Below are 20527 nucleotides of genomic sequence, written 5' to 3' on the forward strand. Positions count from 1 at the left end.
GGTTCGAGCGGGAGGAGTTTATCGGACAGATCAGCGACATCCGAGTTCAGAACCTGCAAGGTAGGAGCATCCCGAGGGTTCTGGTGGGATTACTGCGGGTTGATGGCAGTGAGCCGTGGGAGCTGACCGTGGCCTGGCCACGCGTGCACAACCTCAGTGCAAAGTGTGTGAGCTGCGAGAGCCTTTCACAATCGGACTGTAGGAACTTTGGGTAGTGTTCAGCTGCCGTTCAGCATGTGCAGGAGTCCTCGGTGTGAAACCCTCCAACAGGTCCGCTCTTCGCCACGGAGCCCGGCTGGGGAAAGCTCAGGCCTGTTGGTGCTCCAACCTCGTGATTACCGATTAATAAGTTAGGTTAAAGTGCTCCCACCTCTACGGTGTGAAGACCCGCGGCTTTGTTGTTTGTTTATTGTTGATACTGGCTCCGTCGGTGCAACTTGAACAGCCTATGAATTGCTGTCTGGAGTGAAGCTACAATTCACAAAGACCCGCGGTGCATGTAAACATTTCAAGACTTAATTCAAGAATTACAGTAGCTATAATATCGTTTGTGCTCTAAACATGCAGCAGAATGAACCCATTATTGTCGTCACACTCATTCTGCATATGGTCAGAGACTCCACATGCCCCAGGCTCCACTTCAGGAGTAGGAGGCTACTTGTGCCTCTGAAAGCAGCAGTCCAACATCCAAGCCCACCTCATTCAATATGTTATTCAGCCTCAAGCTTTCTTTTTAAAAATGTCTTACTCAACTAACACATTTTACATGAACGAATACAAGTGCACCACAGTGCATGGCTTCCAGGTGGACCTGTCTGAAAAAGTGTGGGGCTGTTCCCTGTTAGACCACCTGCAGTCTGCTGCTTAATCAACTTAATAACTTAGAGAATATTAAGTCTGTATGTTGTATTGGGTTTACTTCAGAATTTCTCCTGTTACAGTTCAGAATGGGGGGGTTCTTGTTGCTTCCAGTCACAGCTGGTTGTATAAGCATGTGAGCATGAATTTGTGAGCTAGTTGCTGATGATCAGTGATGGTTTTCTTAGCCACCCACCCACTTCTAGACCTGCTCTGTGCCTGCGTTTCATTCTGCTCTATTTTCTTCTCCTGTGGGTGTATAAACTGTTCTTTCTGCTTCTCCTCCAGTGGCAACTTGGAAGAAACCTAACTCACCGTTGGTGTTAGTGATGAGAACAACATCTTTGCAATGATGCCTCTTAGTCACATAAGAGCCAGAGAAAAACAAAATTAACTAAAAAAAAGCAACTGACTTCATTTGAGCAGGGATGTAAATTTGTGTTCTTTTTTTGGGGTTTGGTTTGGGGGGGGCACGTGTGTGTGAAAATATTCTAAGCTTCTAAACGTTTACTTACTGGCTGTGTTGTGAGCCTTTATCACAGACTTTTTTGGAAAAAGGAACTTGCTCACTTGACAAACTATCTATAGGCTACATCATTTTCAACAGTTTTCTCAGCAATGTAACGTCTTCCCTGTTTTTCCAGTACAGGAATTTGAGTGAAAATTAAATAGCTTATTGTTATTATTAATTTTGAAATGAATGCTGCATTAACTAACTTCCCCCTCTAATTTTCAACTGTTAAGGGTGAAATGAGAGTTAAAACAAACTCCAGTAGTATCCGCTCCTCTTCGCCATCCTGTCCCGTCTCTGAAACTACATCATATGTGGTCACGACAGCCGGAGACAGTTGTGGGAGTCGGGTAGCACAGTTATACAGAGGAATGTTTTTTCCCAGTAATACTGATACAGTGCCAATATTCCGGCCACTATCACATTACGTTCACTCTTACATAGTTGATGTACATAATGTTTTAAGGTAACCGTGAGTTGCACTTTGATAGTTTTCTAGCTGTGTTGATGGTGTGAATATTAACAACATCTCACTAAAATGCTACATGGACTACAGTGTTATGTCCGACATAGATAAACCATGTGGCCTGGACCAAAACCTAGCAACAGTTAGCAAAATGACTTCATTTGCTAATACAGGAAAACTGCTGGTTTCCGCTAACTGGACAACAAAACACTAATGTTGCAGTCATTTGGAATGACTCCAAATTACAACCAGAATAATTCAATACAAAGGTACAAAACTGAAATGCTAATGTTAGCTTGCCAATGATGCTGACATATACACGTTAGCCGGCTATAGTACTTGTGCTCTAGCAGAAGATAATGTTACATTTGAGTCCTTTGGGTGCTTTTAGTGCTCTCCATCTCCAACATGCTGAACCACTGTCAACCCTGGTTTAGCCAAGTTCTTTGTCGCACTCTTTCTGTGCTACAGAGCTCGCCCTCTTGGGTCTAACTGGTCTGCTCCCATCCTGGCTAGCACCTGCACAGGGAGCCTCCACGGTCCATCTTTGTAATGAGCCAAACTGGTTTGAAAAAATGTATCTTATAACATTAGGTCAGCGGGAGTGTGGAGGAAGTGTGGTGCGGATTTTAACAACAGTGACCACAGAGGGGTAGAAGTAAACACAAAGCCTGAAGATAGCACAGTGGGGTGGGTGTGGGGGTTGGTAGAGCAGGGAGAAAACACTTCTTGACATTTTTTTTTTTACTTAGTTTATTCATGTTTATGCTAAATCTTAGTTAATGCTATTTAATTATCAATATATTACCTTAATGCACCAGATCGGCCTAGCTAGACTCCAAGGACGACTGTATAATTAAACACAAGTTTTTTTTACACATTTGCAGACCATGCGGGAGCTCAACCATGTGGGCCAACTTTTAAATAATCAACAGCAAATTTAGGATATGACACAGATGATCCTAGTGAACCAATAACATTGTCTTGAATTGGTCGGGGTTTATTGCATATTGTCAACTCTCTGCTCTGCTGTTTGAACTTTACTGAACCTGGAAAACGTGGGGAAATCTAATATATTGTAAGTTTGCCAAACAGGGCTTTACAGAGATTAGAGGAGCCGTCTAAGTGCAATTGCTTTTTAAAGTGGAAGTAATTGATTTAATGAGTTTGGGGAGAAAGAAAGCTTTGTTCAACTCTGACCCAGTTCATCCCAAAGCCTGTAGCACAACAGCAGGCATCTCCTAAAACATTGAAAGCATCACTTCATGGGGACTACTAGAGGAATAGTGTAACAACGTCCTGAAATGGTCAGAGGTCATGTAAGACTAAACTCCTATATCTAGGAACTAGAGATGCACCGATTGACTGGTGGAGATCAGAAATAGCCAGTTCTGAGTGTGATCGCTCTTGACCTGTGACCAGTCGAACAGTATGAGATTTCTAATTTTGTGCCAGTACAGTGCACAAGCAGTGACACATACTAAAAGCATAGTGTATGCAGTGCGTAGCATTTTGCATGCTCCTTGAGCGAGGTTTGCTCATGTGTCTTTACTAGGTCTGTGTTCACTTGCGCATTGGAAGTGTTTGGTGAACAAAGAGCGCCTAGAGGAGTGATAAACACCTTGGAGGAAAGAAAACTATGTCCAAATCTCCAACACATACTGCACAATGAGGGAATTACTGGCTACACATGAAATGCATGTGTAGGTACAGTGTATCCAACCTGTGCTAAAACACAGCAGATACAAACTGCACACATGAAAAAGAACAGTGTGCTCAGTAGTAACAGACATCCTCCCGTTTCTGTTACCCGCTGCACCTGTTTATATTTCGAGAAGTACAAATATTGTACTTCATTTTAGTTTTAGTAGAGAAAATGTCAAATTTTATAATGCTTTACTTTTATTACAGTTTAATTTTCCATTAAATTTACAAAAATGTTTATGTATGCTGTCAATTACAGTTCTTAGAAAGGAACAAAATCAGAATCGGCCCCAGCGAGAGCCAGGGTCTGTCGAAAAATGTTATTTTCAGGACGTTTCTCCTCCCCGTAGTCGCCAAGTGCTGCTCAACAGGATTTGTTGGGTTTTCCTTATAGTAGTAGTGATAATATTAAAATCTAGAACGTACTTTGTAAAGCGTCTTGAGATGACTTTTGTTGTGATTTGACACTATACAAATAAAACAGAATTTTTTAATGAAAAGTTTCAATCAGTGCATCTCTAATAGAAACCAGATTTCATTTTACTGTAGGAATAATATCAGTTTGCTCTTTTCCTAATCTCCTGTTGTTGTTGATTTTCAAAGTCAGGTGATTATGTTCTTTTTGCCTGTAGATCTACCCGACAGACTAAAAATCACAGCCCTCTTTTCTATGTCTTTGTGCCGGCGATAACCATGGCCACTGGCTTTATGTTCCTGGGTTGCCCATTCTCATGAACACTATCTCAGGAACGCCTTGAGGGAGTTTCTTCAAATTTGGCACATGTCCACTTGGATTCAGGGGTGAACCAATTAGATTTTGGCCATAACAGGTTAAAGGTCACAGTGACATCACATCTGTCCTATTCTCGGTACTGCGATATCCCAGTAATGTCCCGTTCCTATGAGTCAGACTGGTTGGCAGAGGCATACAACTGTGAAGCGGTAATTCTTTTTTCAGTTTGTAACGGTGCATTCATCCTTTCTTTGGTCACATTGGGTCCAGAACCACAGTTCCAAAATCTAAGATCGCACACATTATGGTCTTACAAATGTGATATGACAGCAGTATTTACTTGAAAGAAGAAATGAAAAGGCTGGCCATTTCAAAGCATGGTCATCACGGCGCCCCAGCAAATCCCCCTGAATGCACTGAACTGACGAGGGGTGTGTCTTAGTGCTAAAGAATTGAGATTTTCATATTTCAGTTAAAATATGTATTGTTTCTTTTGGGTAGTAGTTCACACGGCCTCTCTCTACCTCTGTAAGGAGCTCAGTGTGATGCTTCTCCCTACCTGGCATGAAACACGGTAGGAAGAAGATGAAGGTGGATAAAGTGTCTGTGGAACACAGACGCTGCCAGAGGCAACACACACAGGTGGATCACAGGGAACTGTGGATCCTATTGCACCTCATGAGTAACTCGTGCTCTGGAAACACAGCTGCAAGTTGCAACGCAATCTTGGAAACACAGAAGATAAAAATGTACTGGAATGTGCCACTACTAACTAGTGCACTGTAAAAGATATTACCTAGGAAAAGCAAAAACACATCTTCAACATTTTCCAAGCGGTTGTTAGTTGTGTGAACAATTGAACAAGGGGGGGGGCCACGGTTTCAAGGAATGACGGGGGGTGGGCATATACAATGAGACAAACATAGGGCTGCATGATTATGGCAAAAATCATAATCACGATTATTTTGGTCACTACTGAGATCACGATTATTTAACACGATTATCGTCTTTGGAAACATCACGGATTTATTGAAATTTAAAGAAACGTTTTAACTGTGTGTTTTCTTGAACTGTAAATATGATTCAACTGAAAAACAAATTAGTATTTCATCTGCCCATCTATGATCGACAGTTCAGAGGAAATTAGTTAATACATTTATTCCGCAAATAAAACGTTGCTAGTTCAGGTGGCTGTCATAACCTGAAGAATGTGCTGGGCTCAGCACGACACAGCCTCCATCTCTCTCCTCATTTACTGTTTTTATACAAAGAGAAAAATCAGGCTAAGTTGAAGCATAAATCTGGTTTATTACAGCCTGGTTTTCCAGTCTTCCTGGTGGCAGTAATAATACTGGGCTCTCCTGTTAGGCAAGTTTCTGGCCCTGCTGGACTTTGTAATGATCTTGTGGCGTTTCCAGATCTCAGTACTTTGGTGGTTATATTGTTGTGAGAACCAAAACAAAATACTGTTAAGGCCACGTAGTGCCAGTTTTCTCTTTTTCTGTGCCGCTGGCTGCAATCTCCCCCGATTTTGTTTGCCAACACCTACAGCCCTGTTACAGCTGCACCGGCGGTGTCACTGTAACTAAGATGGCATGTATAAGGGATTTGAGGGGTAAACAGACCAGTCCTTAGACAGACCGGCCCGCCTGGAAACATTCTCCGCCTTCCCAGTGACCAGTCCATGCCTGATGATATTGTGTCATGTCTAAAGGTTTTGCACTTGCAACTATATGGTATAATATCAGTATTTAGGTTCAGTTCCCATATTTATCTGCATGTTTTTAGAGTTCAACAAGGGAAAAATGAGTTGTAGCTCAGAGGGACATAGCATTAACCCACTATTAACCTTTTTAGTTAATACACTGGATACAACTGAAAGATGAAAATGCTCTTAGACAGTAGACTAGAGACGTGAGACTTGACTCAGACTTGCATTTTGTGACTTGTGAACATATCTGATATGAATGTACATCAGCATGAAGTTGTGTAGTCTGGGCATTGTGTGCCACTTTGCAGCCAAATGTCACATTTTTGTGCAGCTGAACACTTTATTATTATTTATTAGCCCATTAATCTGCACTCCATCACCCATAAGGAAGAGTGAAAACATTAGCCTGTTGTTGTTGTTTCAGAAATGAATTGAAAATCGAAAAAGAAAGGGAGCGAAAAGCGAAGGGCTCTGAATACTTTTAAATGCCACTCTGAGAATGTGTGCGAATCACTGCAGCAGCCTCAAAACCTGTGCGCTGTCTCTGAGCTGGTAGCAGAAGCTCGTGACAGTAGTCGTGTTAGCTGCATGATTTAACTCTGCAAAGTCCTCCTTGGCTCTAAACTGAGTTTTCTCTTTGAGCCATCTGATGATTATCTGTGGTTCTCTGCATGAAAGCTGAAAGCACAGCTAGGGCTTTAAACAATGGCCTGGAGGCTGTTACATAACACACGATGAGCGGAGAAGAAAAGGAGAGCAGCTCCCTCTGCATTACTGTGCTGGAGTCCCTGAGCCGAACATTCCCACATCCCACAGAGATCCTGCTCTGTGTTGTTCACTCTCTCTCTCACTCACACACACTATGCACTGCCTCTCCTTATTGGGATACAGGTTTGTGTCTGAGTGCAGTTAACATTACTGGTGGCAGTTCAAGCACTGCGCTGGTACAGTACGACATCCTGCTGGATGGATTTTGTGATGGACTTCATAGTTTAGTACTTTCAGATAAGTTTACATTTCATAACAGAAAGCCTGTGATGTGGATGTTTACAAGGCAGACGTGGCCTAAAGAATGATCATAATACAACAGAGTACCGTATCATACATCACAGTGGAGTTACCAGTAGCAAGGACAATATTTTTAACCCTTGGCTCAAAAAACATAATTTCCATACAGCATGCAGTGTTATAGAAATATTGTTGCTTCAAGTGTGTATTTATTTATTTCACATGGACTGGTCCTACGTTAAGTTTTACGTCTGAATTATTGTGTGTTTGTGTGGAATGGATGATGTGTCCTTGTTTTGACACTGTGTCTCCCAGGAGTGAATTTATAAGGATGTTTTAAGCGTGGTTGGTGACAAATGTGAAGCAGTGATGTTGATCCTAAGGAGACAATAACGCGTACAGTATCTTTTATCATTTTATCAATATAAGAGCTAGCATTTTTTATTCTTATTTCATACTATATCGTAGAAGTCAGGATATCTTGTCCACCACTGCTCTGATTTTGATGATTATTTTGCAACTCTGTCTCTTAACAGTCCCACAGCTGTATGGAAGCTCAGTACCATCTTGTTTGTGCACCTCTTCAAAAGAATCTTTATAGGAAACATGACATGTATGAGGAAATGTAGAAGACCAAGATGGAAAGTAAATCAAACATTTGGTGATTAGAACATCAAAATTAACACAAGTGTAATTTCAGATTGACTGTATCATGCAGGAATTTTGGGAAACATGTCATTAACTGTTGACTTTAACATGTTTGATTGCATGTTTCTGATCAGCTGCATTAGTCAAACATGGCTGACTGCATCAATGTTTGTGGTGCAGAAGTCCAAGTGTGGGCAAAATGGTGGTGTAGGACTGTTCTAGGGTTGAACCTGGGGCCTTTTGGTTTGGAGTTTATCTGTGTCTGGGTGTTTCCTTCAGGTAGCCTACTCCAGCTCCCTCCTGTCCAAAGACATCCAGGTTAGGTTGACTGGTGACTGCACTGGCCATAGGAGTGAATGGAGAGTTAATGGTTGTCTCTTTCTATGTGTTAGCTAATGGATGGAAACAAGTTCAAGTATAATGCAGAAACTCATATAATGTGAAGTACATATAAATAGACTTGCAATATGAAAGAGGGGTACATTTAAGTGTTTTGATGACCAACAGCCAATAAGCTTTAAAATATAGTGGTGTAAAGGTAAACAATACGAATCAGAGTCAGATTTATGGCTGCATCAGTTGAAAACCACAGATTTGAACCAGATGAGTTTAAAGAAATTGTCTAAAATCAAGATGGACCTCATAAACTGAACTTTGGCAGGTTTTCTGCTGTTTCTCATTGTGTTTCACTCTAGTGTGTGCCTCGTGTGTGTGTGTGTGCGCGCGCGCCATCTCCTGCCGGCCTTCAAACACGCCGCCTCTACAACCACATGGGTCCAGGAAAAACAGTGCGCTCAGTCCAGATAGCTGCAGTAGAAATAATGCTAGTGCTAGCAGCCACCTCAGTGCACAACGTGCAGTGCTTGTGTCAAGTAGCCTCTACTACCACCGACCTAGCAAAGCTATAAGCTGTTTCATTTGCAAGGACACACTTTTGAAAATGTGTGATTTGGACAAATGACAGGCACACAAGAACAAGTTGGCAGGATTGAAGTGAAAAATGCATCCAGCTCAGTGTGCGAAGGTGAAGCAGCAGCTGGAGGGTTTCTGTTCACCAGGGCCCGTTGTTTCCTGTTGTTAGAGAGTAGATGTATTTTGTCTGTTTGGGTTTGCTGCTTGAAATACAAAACAGCACTGAGGAAATGCTAACTCTCTTTAATTTTTTACCCTGAACAGATACTTTAATGAATGTATAGGCTTTCAAATAAAAGCTACATTAAAACTGAATACCTGCTGAATCAAACTGAAAATTGCTAAAATTGTGAACAAAAGAAGCATACTGTATCATATCATTACAAATTTTGCTGTATTGTTTTTGTATCCAGATAGATATTGAATCATGTAGGTGGGAGAGATACACACCCCTAGTAAAATATACCCAGAAATATTTAAGAAACACATTTTTTGTTGTCCAGTATAATCTATAGCCTCCCGTTGTCCAGTGACAGTTATTGTTTATTACTCATACATGTTAGTACTCGCTACCTGTCAAAGTAAATATAAATTAGCATTTTGGGATGGTCTGCTTTCCAAATCGGCAGCATCTTTTTCATCCTTGAAATAAGTGTCAGTCTATTACTTTAATCTAGTTTAGTATGAGAATGGCTTTCTGAGAGACGCTAAAAACAATGGCAAGTAACTCACAGAAGGCGAATGCTACGTGTAGTGGCAGTGTCTTGGATAAGATCGGAATTATGGAATCAGACGCCCTGTTTTTCGAAATCACTGGTGAACGGTTGACAAATCTTTTTTGTATGTTTGATGTATGTTTATTTTGCACACAAGCGTATAAAAATGACTTATTTCTGTAAAAATAAAATAAAAAAGTACATTTTATATATCAAAAATCAGAATTTTAAAAATATTAAATCTCCCAAATGAGCTGAATCAGAAATATAAAATAAATGCCATTTTTGTTGGTTTGTTAGTTTCTTCAAAGTAAAAATGTATTCTACAGCAACTATAGATTAAATGACCCCTCTATGGCATTTCATTTATGTCCGAGCATGGCAATGAGATTCTGAGCACAGGAAGATGTTCTGTGGATTTTTTTTTATCCAAACAAAAACTATTGCTCAGTAGTTGTATTTGTTACAGCCTATGTAGTTCCTCTGATGAGGTAGAACTCGCTTCTCTCAACATAACCTCTGTAGCCTAAAGTGCGGATGCTCTTTGAGACTGTGTGCAGCCACTGTGGACTTATTCAGTCCTGTGCAGTAGAAAAGCAGAAACATGTATAAAGGATTCCCCATAAAGCACAGCAGTGAAAATCAAACAGTGGCGTGTCAAAAAGAGTTCAGACGAGCCCAATAAGAAGGCTTCTCCCACTGTGCTATGTTGGCTCTCCACTCTCTGCAAACAGGGCAGCAGCACAGGCTCTGCTGCTCCCACTGGACCCAGTGTGCCACTCTTGGATGTGCACCGAGACCATGAAGGAGCAGACTGGATGGCACAGAGCTGCAGCCTAGCCAAGCTTGCTACAGTGAATTTTCTGGAGGTCAGAGGGGGTGGTGACAACAAAGGCCCCTTCTCTTTAGTTTATCCCCTCATTCTTTCTGAGAAGCACAAAACATTTAAGAGCTCAATCTAAAACATCTGAGAAGTCAGAGGTCCTGGTAACTGACACCTGCTTATAGTCAGTAAGCTGCAGGTCATATGCTTACTTGTGTCAGGTTTAAAAAAAAAAAAAAAAGCAACAGTAATGATCTTTTAAAATCATATTTTAATAAAGACCCTTTCATAGGGTTACAACGTTGTATCGGTTTTATGGGATACCGGTGTAAGACAATCGATGGTTATCATACCATGCACATTTGTTTATTAGCCTTATTGAAGGAAAAACACACACACGGGCAACGGACAAATGGCAGAGAAAGAGGCTGATATCACTAAACTACACCCACTGAAAAAGAAATTAAGAATCAGCAGTGAGGGATTATTTTGGATATACCAGAAACTAACACCTTCAGGGACACCATCCCTCTGTGTAGATCACAGTATGTGTCCTGTTTATAACTTTCATCCAATCAATAAAATGTGTGAGCGTATAAATATCTGTCATGAAATGCTCTCGTAATAATTTTCCACATTGCCTGTTCGTTCACTAACTCTGACTCAAAAGGAATCTGATCTGACTTCAGAAAAACACAAACAAACTTTCACTGTTAGGTGACAGTGCTAACCCACCACACCACTATGCCACCCGTAATAATTACATAAGTAAATTGTTTTCACTTTTTACAGAATGAAGTTTAAAGTTCAATGACGTGATAGCTAGTGTGCTTTCTCTTTAAACAACCAAACCATTGCTGGACTCTGCGGAACATTGTGTCCAGCACACTAACATTCATACTAGGCATTTTTGTGCCTTTATTAACTCACAGCTAGTAGCACGTATTGTACAATGATCTGAGTGGCTCTAGCCCCTTCACTTAAGTGTATATACAAAATCTGCAATGAATGGAAGCTAACAGATGCCTGGGTACAGATACACATTCAACAATATGCAACATCGTTGTGTGCTTTGGAAAACATTCAGACACTGTACTCAGATTTTATAACAGCTCAGTTATTGCACGCTCACAGTGACTGATGAACTAAAACTAAAGCTTGAGATGCACACTCTCAGTGTAGGTGTGTTGATGTGTGGGCTGACAGGCCACATGATGAATAAGCACCTGGTTCCTGTGGAGGAGGCGATGAGAGATCAGTGGTGTCACCCAGTTGGAGGGGAACATGCCACAGACATTCTGCTCCAAGTGCTGTTGAAAGTAAGTCTTTTTTTTCAGCTGCTAAATTTTGCATAGCTTATTTTTCACAAGAAGTGAATTGAACTAAAGTCTAAATGGGAGAATGTGACTCCTGAAATTGAGTAGATGTGATCCACTGCAGCTGGAGTTGTTGCAACAACCAGCACTCTGACTGTACAGTGATGTTACAGAGTGGACTGTCTTCCCTCACACATGGGTTTTCACTGAGTACAGACACAGTTTCATTTTGTTCTGTGATCAAATTAATGTTAGAGACAGCTTATATGACCCAGCATGGGCTAAAAATGAGAAGCATCTGAGCATCTTATTATTTTTCACATTCAGTGGCTGATCTCCAGTTTTATAAGATACAAAATTCTATTAAATTGTCCAGATATAACTTTATCACTAATCTTTATTCCACAACATATAAGAATGTTTAGTAAAAGATCACATACCTGCACATTAGCCATGGCGTTAACAGAAGGTCCCACTAGCTGGTTGAGGGTTAAATGCTTTTGCTGCTGCTTTGTAGAGTTAGTATATTTCTAGTCAAACTGAATTCTCCTAACATTTAATGTACAGAAATACAACCTATAATGATTTTAAAGTGAATATTTTTCTAGAGGATAAAGCAGTTTTTAGGTACATTGGACAGTATTTAATCCTCAAACCCCTGAGTGGGCATCTCACATGACATCTGTTGAATGACAGCTGGAAGCTGGTGTTGCTAGGAGACGTGCTGTCAGCTTACATGCTGTACTAATGACTAGAGAAACTTGTACTGAATATTATACAAACGGTGTTTTTCCACAAAGCATTAGTCACCATCATTCATCTATCCATTTTCATCCAGACATCCCTTTCCCTAACGTTTTCCAACGGCTCCTGAGGGACCCTGAGGCATTCCATTGTATTCTGGGTCTACCCCAGGGCCTGGAAAACCTCCAGTGGAAGGTGCCCAGGAGGTATCCTAATCAGATGCTCGAACCCCCTCAGCTGGCTCCGTCAGGCTCCCTCCAGCTGTCCAGACTCTGACCCTATTTCTAAGGCCAGCCACTCTACAGAGGAAGCTTGTTTCAGCCACTTGTGTTCATGACCTTTTCAAAGCTTAAGACCATAAATAGAGAGAGAGAGAATTTGTTGTCATATGTATTAAAATAAATACAATGAAAATACTTGTTCTCCCGCTGTCTCCACCTTGGATACACAACCATTACCTACATCTCTAGCTCATCGTTGGGCGGGGTGGGGAATACTACACTAAAAATAAATACGATCTAGTAAGAACAAATAAATGCACAACATACAAGTACATATTAAACATGGTGTGGTAATAGTACACAGTATGGTAGAATTACGTACTAACATCATAAGTGCAAAGTCAATCCTTGTGCCTTGGCTGTTCAGCAGCCAGACTGCCTGAGGGTAGAAACTGTTACCAAGGCAGGTGGTGTGTGATTTAATACTTATGTAATGTTTTTTGGATGGTAGAAGTGAGAACAGAGATGGGTGGGGTGGCCGGTGTCCTTAGTGATGTTTCCAGCTTTCCTTTTGCAGCGAGTAATATAGGTGTTATGAAGCTGTGGTAAATCTGTGCAAATGATTTTTGCTGCAGTTGTTATGATGCTTTGCAGCAGATTAGTCCTGAGCAGTGAGTTTGCCGAACCACACTGTAATGCAGCCTGTCAGAACACGCTATGGTGCAATGATAGAAGTTCACAAGAGCTGTGGTACCCATACCAAACCTCTTGAGACACCACAGAACGCACAGTCTCTGTGCAGTCGGTGGTGAGGGCCCATGTGTTGGTGACTGAGATGTGTGTGTGCCAGGAAGTGTGAAACTGTTAACAATTTCAACAGATAACCCATTAATGGAAAGAGGGATGTGGTCGTCTCTATTTGTCCTAAAATCAACAATGGGTCTCATTCACCTTTATCTTCCTAAGTGTTTTCTTAAATTTCTTCATAGGTTGTTCTTAAGAAAAGTCTACGTCTGATTCATGAACGTGTTCTTAAACTGCAGAACTGTTTGCAACTGTGTTTTTATATTGATGAATACCATGGGTTTGTAAGTTGAGAGCACGTGCCAGTTGTTCCTAATCACCATAGGTTAACTCCCCGCCAATGCCCATGAAAGGGCATGAGACTACACGGCAGTGTGCTCACATCTCATACAGAAGCTCAAAAGAGAAGCTGAGAAAGCCAGGAACGCTACAGCGAAAATCTAAAGTCAATAGAGCAGTGAATTCCAACACAAAGAAAAACCTCAGTAGCTATGAAATGGAGAACGGCGAATGAGCTGCCATGTTTAGTAGCATCAGTAGTGGATATAAAATAAAACAAAACTGTGGACCTTCACAGGTGTGGTTCATCCTTAGGAGCAATTTCCAAACAATACTACGCAAGTATAGACACCATGGGACAACACAGCTATCGTACCGTTCAGGAAGGAGACACGCTCTGTCTCCTAGAGATTAACTCACTTTGGTCCAAACAGTACAAATCAATCCCAGAACAACAGCAAAGGACCTTGTGAAGACACTGGAGGAAACAGGTACCAAAGTATCTGTACCAGGACGATTATGTGGAAATACTGAAGCAACATCTTAAGAAATGAGCCAGGAAGTTAAAGCTTGGTCACAAATGGCTCTTCCAAATGGAAGAGTAAGGAGGCCTCCAAACCTGTCTCAGCTCCACCAGTTCAGGAGGAATGGGGTAAATCTCCATCAATTTACTGTAAGAAGCTTGTGGAAGGCTTCCTGAAATGTTTGACCCAAGTTAAACAATTAAAAGGCAACACTACCAAATACTAATACAGTGTATGTAAACTTCTGACCCACTGGGAATGTGACGAAATAAAAGCTGACATAAATTTCTGTCTCTAATATTCCCAGGGAGATAAATTAGATAAAGTGTTTCATTTATTTCTCCTAGACAACTGAGGTCTGAGTGAAACCAAACTGAGACTGTGGCTTATTTCTCATGTCTGTTTTTCACAAAAATTTTTTTAAGTTTCAAAGGAGATCTCATCAAGCTTTAAAATAATTCTCAGGTTTTCCAAACTTTTGTAACCTTTTGAAATCAGAGAATTCTCTCGATGAACTCAGTCTCATGCATCTCATGCTAAGGTCAGACAGAGCAAATAAGGAGCTCTCCACAAGCACTCACTGACTTCTCAGCCAGACTTAAATTGATGTCTGTTTTTTTTTTTTGTTTTGTTTTAGTTTTTTTTTTTATTTCAGCGATATCTTTATCTGATTTCCCAGCATGCCCCAGTGGGTAGACAGTGCAGTTCTTCCAGTGGTGTTTTTCATTTTCAAGTGGTTTTGTTATATTCTTCTTTGTCAAGGGTGTTGCAGTGTACTTGTACTATACTTAATTAGTGTTGTGTTGTTATTTTAACCTGCCACTCTAAGTGTTACTGCTGTTGCAATTCATGCCCTGCCCTCTTGTTACATTATGACGTTACTCGTCTGTGCGGATGGTGCTTCCTGTGTCTCTGCCAAAATAAAAAGATGCTGCCAAAGACAGAGCCCACTATGTCATAGCTTGCTGCCAACTCGGTATTCACTACAATATACTGTATAAGCATAAGCTATATATATGTATAGACTCACTTATTGCTCCTATGTTGCTTTAGTATGGCTCATTTTCTTCTCTAACGGAGAAGAAAGGAGCCATACTAACAGTATGAGTTTAGCGAGGTATCCTTCTTATGATGATTACTGTGGCTCATTGCGGCTGTAACAACTATTCGTGCATTAACTCTTAGCTTATATGTGCAAAACCCACCTGTTATTTATTCAGCGTCTTATCCACTGATTTTATTTTGACTGAATAGGTCATGTTTTTGTCTGTAAAAAGTACTTCATTTGTAGATTTTTGATTCAGGTATCAAAAGGAGGCTTGAGCAGGGTTTATAGGACTACTGTTAATAGACCCCTCGTCTCTTTAAATGTTTGTGAAATGGTGATTGTAGAAAACAAGACAGTTCACATTTCAGTGTTGACACTGTGATAAGGAGGCTGTGTTGTTCAGGGGCAATGACATCAGGACAGGCGCTTGCCTCCGGCCATTGAGCAGTGATTACATAAGCATGCTGACTATGTCACTGGGGGAGGTCATGTTTCTGTTGTGCAACAATAATCAGATGAGTGAGAGGAAGAATGATTATGATTACTCCATAGGATTCTACCTTTCCTGAGACATACTGGAACTGATATGCATTGATCCAGCTCCACCACCCCTAGACAGCTCTTACAGCATTAAGACTGAAAACAGCTCAGTAATGAAGAAACATTAGGGGCTGTGTTTATGTGGGTGTGTTGTCTAAAGCACCAAGAGATGACGAAGTAACATCCAAGAAGTCTAGTTTGACAATCAGATCAGTAAGTCTGAAGGTTTATCACCAAAATTCTGCAGTCGTAATAGTATGAGACAGGATTATACAACTCTTAAGGCCCTTTCACACCAGACGCGAATTTAACGCGCGATTTATTCGCGTGTCAATAATATTTTTCAAACCAATAACTTGTCAATGATACATTGCACACCGCTGACGTAATTTCGCAACGCGAAAAGCGACATTAATTTTTTTCGCCTCCGGGTCGATTTTTCCAACTCGTCGCGGCGACGGCAGCACCTCTGACCAATCACAATGCAGCTTGTGATGTCATGTTCAAAGAAGTTGAGAGTGTAGCCATAAAGGGAGTCTGCCAGTACAAAATGTTTAAAGCCACATTTGTGGGCTTGCTCTTCATATATTGTCTGAACCTGATCCTGGCTTTGCAGGTCACCATTCTATCATCTATTTAAAGATACTACTGAGGCAAAAAAAGTCTCGCAGGCATGAAAAATGCTGTTGTACTGAGGACAAATTTTGCACAACCTGTCATATTCTGGCGTGCCTTTCTTCTTATAATTGGCATCTTCAACATGTGGATTATTTAAGTGGCGAGTATGAGAGGTGGTCAAAAAGCAGTGACGTGACGTGACATGACCAACGGAGGGAATGGCAACCTGAACAGCGCGGACCCTCTCCAGAACTCCTTAAATGTCTTCAGTGGTAGTAGACATACTGTATGTACAGAACAAGGCACATAAAGGAATATATATCAACTGCTGACACAACGCCCATGTCTCCTTTCATTTCTTTTCTCCATAGGTGTTGGTATTTTTTTCCTTTAGTACTACTAAGGCAGAAAAAGCAGTGCAGAGGGCTGTAACTTGCGGTCCTCTCCAGCTGTGGCCCTACATCCCTTGGAAGGGTGGAAACATGGAAGAGGAGGCTCCACATCCCCAGTGTTGTACCGCTGCTCTTCATCTGCCCACATTGCCTCTCTCCTAGCAGCATCTGCTTTTCTCCTGCCCTGTGATGGACTTCCACACTGAGTGGACTTTGTCTTCCCAGCTGCGGTCAATTTGGCCTTAGGGACAGCTCACGTTTTGACTCATTTTGTGATGAGTTAGGAGGGAAGCAGGAACTTCCTCTTTCCTGAAAAGACATGGAAGTGAACATGACAGATAAAATAGATTTCAAGTATAATTTACTTGAAATCACTTTCCCCTTTCACCCGTAGGTATTTATTAAGGCTTTGTGGCACTAACAATGAAATCACTTGTGTCCATTTTAGTAATTTGTACATGTAGTCTCATGCAATATGTATTTTAAGGCCTTAAAATTAGGGAGGAGAGAATGAAAATTTATACAAATACCCTCAGCACCTGATTTACTACCAGTGAGACAGAGGGAACTGTGGCTGAAATGTAACATCAGGAGAAAGCAGGTGTAACTTTTGTGGCCCTGCTCTCAGAGTGGCAGCTGTTAGTCATTTGTCCTCATTGGAGTGCAGAACATGGAGAAGGTGTTTTTAAATCACTTGCTAGAAGAGAAAGTGAGACTTTTACTGGCTTTCAGGTCAAACCATGTTTCAATTAATGAAATGAAAGATGATCTGACTGGCATAAGACAACGGGATTGCATTTCTTAGACCATATTAAAGTTACACATCTGTAAACTTACACTTTGTTCCACACTGCCTCTCGGTCCACACAAGATCCTAAGCTGAGGTGTAGTCAAATGAACATGCGACTGTGCTCATTTACATCATCGGTGTTGAATATAAAGCAGTCCAGTACAACAAACCCTTAACTCTGGCCTCAGTAACAAACATATAATAGAATTTATACGTTTATGACAATTTCACTAAAAACTGAAACGTGTTGAGCTTCAAGAACACAGATGTTAAGGTGGAAGTGTTGCAATGAAGTGCATACAGTTGTAAAGGTGTACCTAATAAAGTGGCCGGTGAGTGTAGTATACTTCCATCCATTTATGATTAGTCTATTTAAAGTGTGCTATTTTTGACATACTTTCTGAGCATTAAGTTTATATACACTAAAATGATTTGAAGTGCACACTACCTGTGCTATTTTGAGACAGGCTTAAAATGCATTTTTATATATTTTGTTTAACATTTTATACTGTTGTGTTCTTTGGAAAATGTGCTTTGTTTTAATCCACTTTAATGGTAACTATTATGGCACTTAGGAAATTTAAAATTACAATTATGTTTTTAATATATTTGTAATAAATTTATAATACATCAAACACACATTTTGAGTGGACTTGCACTGTACAAAATAATACTCAGGTAAAACAAAAAATGCCAGTACAGTGCGTTCAATGAATTTAATTAAAATCAGCACATTAATTACATCAAACTTGATTAATTTACAAGAGAGCTGAGCTGTGTTAACTTTAATAGTCAGCACTGAACATTTTTACCAACTCTTCTGTTTGTGTGCATTACATCAAATCTACATTACAGTATTGTTAACATTAACACCTCTCGCATTTTAAGTAACAAAACAGACCTGAAAACAAATATAATGCTTAGAATTGATTAATTTGTCTAATAACCAAATAACTTAAGTAATTGTATCATCCTCTAATACAGCAGAGTAAATTTAAACATTTTTAAAACTTACATTTGTAAACATAAACAATTTCTGATATTAGAAAAAGACCTGAGGCTATATCCCCCCCCCCCAAAAAAAATACAAATTCATCCTCATATCCCCCCCCCCCAAAAAAAATACAACTTGATCCTGTTTAAAATCAGCTTCCTAACCATTTAACTTGAATAAAACTGCTAAAGTTCTTACTTTCATAAGCCAAACAGCCCTGATGTCTTGTAGTTACTGTTAAGAAATGATGCTCTAAAATCAGACCAACAAAATGGCTTCTTTTACAAAGTACATGGTGCAATGAAACAATAGTGAAACTGATTGTTATCTATCGAAACCTGGTTTCTGGGAATGGTTTTGACTATATGAAAGTCTGTGGACTTGCTTCCAGAATAATGGCACACAGTTCTTTCTCAACAATCACTGGCTGAATGCCAAACCACACTAGATGTGGCCGGTGCCAAAACCTAATCACTGTTTGACATGTGTTACCAGTTAGTATATCCCAGGTAAATTCAGTAAACAGCTCGCACTATTAATTCTCACTCTTACATTTAGACTCACAACAGTATCCTTATGTTTTGATGCCAATTTACTAGAGCTCTTCATGGGTCTGGTCAGTTTTGAGGAACCTATTTTCTGCTCAATCTAATCAGGTCAGGTCAAACATTCATACAGATAACATGAAATAAGATTAAAGTAAATAGAAAATAGTTGGGTTTGTCTCTTCCTGTATACGGCCTGAGTGCAGCTTTGAAAGCTCATTTGCATAAACAAAACTGATGTTGCGTGTTTTGCCTTGAGCGTTTGGTTTCCTCTTAGCTTCTGTTTACAGGCTGTCACAGCTGTGTGACAGCGTGTGACACTACACCACACCTCTTCTCAGACGGCCTTGTTAAGTTACCCAAAGAATGTGGGATTTAAAAAGGCAGCAAAGGACTGTGATGCCTGTCGGAGGAAGGTCAAAATTAGCCTTTCAACAACTGAGTCTAGTGGCTCAAAGCACCATTAGCTGCCAGGTTTTACAAGGAAGAGGAATGTGTGGAATAAGAGACTTTCTCTCATTCTACTGCAGTGATGTAGCCTGTGTTTTATCAAACTGTTCCAGTTCTTTGGAATGTTTGAATTTCACCACAGCATGTATAGTACAGATATCAGTTTTTTGGTGGCATGTTTACACACAGACGGTACAGAGGTATCATTAGGACTGTTTCCTTCATGTTGCTGTGTCCCTATGAATAAAAGATCAAACTGCTGCTAACGCCCGCGTTTACAGGCTTTCTTTTTTACTATAGTACTTAGAAGCCCTTTATTTGTTTTCTCTCTATGCCAAGGCAGAGGTATTACTTTTACAGCCATTTCTTTGTTTGTTCACAACACAACTCAAAGTAATTAATGGATTTGGATGAGGTTTGTTCTTCTTTTTTGGAGAGGTAGAGTTTGATCCGTGCAGCAATTGATTAGATTTTGTTCCAGATCATTATCCAGCCCCAATAATTTTTTAAAGCCATGGTTCCCAATCTGGGCTTATTCAAAAAATAGTTATCTACTTATAGCACTTTTAGACATGAAGGGAAGTCCTGACATTGTTGTGCAGGTAGGCTGTGTGTGTGTGGAATTGGCACAGGTGGGTAAAGCCACACCACTATTGTCTGGAGTATTTCCATGATGACATGTGAAGGTGTGTTTTCCACTGCTCCTCATTCAGGCTTTGAAGTACATTGCACCAGAGTATTGCCCCATTCAGTCTCTCACGTCTCCATAGTGCTGTCTTCTTACACTGTTGCTGTGTGTCGGTGCAAGACTTTTGCCACACACACAAGAGCAGGCAGCAGGCCATAATCTTTCCTGCATGGTGGTTAGGAAGTATGGCCATGTTTATTTGTACTCAACCGAAATGATCAGAAAAAAACATTTTATTTTTATGATTCACTCCTTTATTCTTGCTAATGTCACTCACTCTTCATTCACACTCTGCGTCACCCTACCATTGCTCTCTTTTAGTAGAGTGGATTTAGGAGAACCTCCTTGAACTGCCACCTTATTGTGGTGGAGGGGTTTTAGTACCGAGTGATCCTAGGAGCTATGTTGTCGAGGGCTATATGTCCCTGGTAGGGTCTCCCAAGGCAAACAGGTCCTGGGTGACGTGTCAGACTATGAGCGGTTC

The 20527-nt window shown here is 40.6% G+C and overlaps 1 protein-coding gene across 1 annotated transcript in view; it reads left to right on the plus strand.

The window, feature by feature from the left end:
* The first annotated feature begins 6 nt into the window (after positions 1-6).
* The window catches only part of LOC109959627 (calmin-like), a 46173-nt gene continuing 25652 nt past the window's right edge, over positions 7-20527 (plus strand). Inside the window, exon 1 of the mRNA XM_020599145.1 lies at positions 7-60. The gene's annotated coding sequence lies outside the window, so the exon portion shown is untranslated. The remainder of the gene's footprint in view (positions 61-20527) is intronic.

The sequence above is a fragment of the Monopterus albus genome, unplaced genomic scaffold (assembly GCF_001952655.1).
Source record: "Monopterus albus unplaced genomic scaffold, M_albus_1.0 scaffold40.1, whole genome shotgun sequence".
Classification (NCBI taxonomy): Eukaryota; Metazoa; Chordata; class Actinopteri; order Synbranchiformes; family Synbranchidae; genus Monopterus; species Monopterus albus.